Source organism: Sinocyclocheilus grahami, unplaced genomic scaffold, assembly GCF_001515645.1.
Source record: "Sinocyclocheilus grahami isolate Dianchi unplaced genomic scaffold, SAMN03320097.WGS_v1.1 scaffold358.1, whole genome shotgun sequence".
Classification (NCBI taxonomy): domain Eukaryota; kingdom Metazoa; phylum Chordata; class Actinopteri; order Cypriniformes; family Cyprinidae; genus Sinocyclocheilus; species Sinocyclocheilus grahami.
In genome coordinates, this window is record NW_015505537.1 from 954,158 (window position 1) to 954,939 (window position 782).

The following is a 782-nucleotide window of genomic DNA, read 5'->3' on the forward strand; positions in this document are numbered from 1 at the left end:
AAATGTGTAAATGTGTGTGTGTGTGTGTGTGTGTGTGCGTGTGTGTGTGTGTGTGTTTGTGTGTGTGTGTGTGTTAACATAGAGATGTAGAGATGCACAGATGCACAGCACCATAAGGCAGTGTACTGATTAGGGCCGTGTGTAATGCATGAATCAAAGGGCACGGAAAGGAACCAATCAATCTAACTAATGGGAATCCCTGGTGAGGAGTGTGGGCAGAGTTACCCAGCTGTACAATCTCAGTGACCTCCCAGCTTAACCACACACATATAAACAATCATTTCCCAAGCCCTTATTTAAATGCACCCACCCAGCCTAAATATATAAGTCCAAAAGTTAATTCTTGATGAACTAACAAATACTAGCATTTGCATGCATAAACAAACACACACAAACATATAAAATTACAGTAACTTTACAAACACCAAATTATCCAATAACTGTGTTTAGGACCAAACAAAGCCCCTTATGACAAACCGCAAAACACTGCACGGACTAGACATCTCAGACAACGTTAACCCTAAAACCTTATACAGATACACAACTGACACACATGAACTCAGTTATGTCCAGCAAAATAATAGGACCTGCTGTAACACATGCAGCATGTCAATGTTTCTGAGCATCAGTGTTTCAGCTGAGATCTCCACATGTGTCTGCCACATTTATCTGCCCTAGAGGACTCACTCCAAGTGGGGGTCCATCAAACAGACAGATGAAAAAGCAGACGTATGTCATTTAGCCACAGAAAGTGGTGTGTCTTCTCTCTCTCTCTCTCCCTC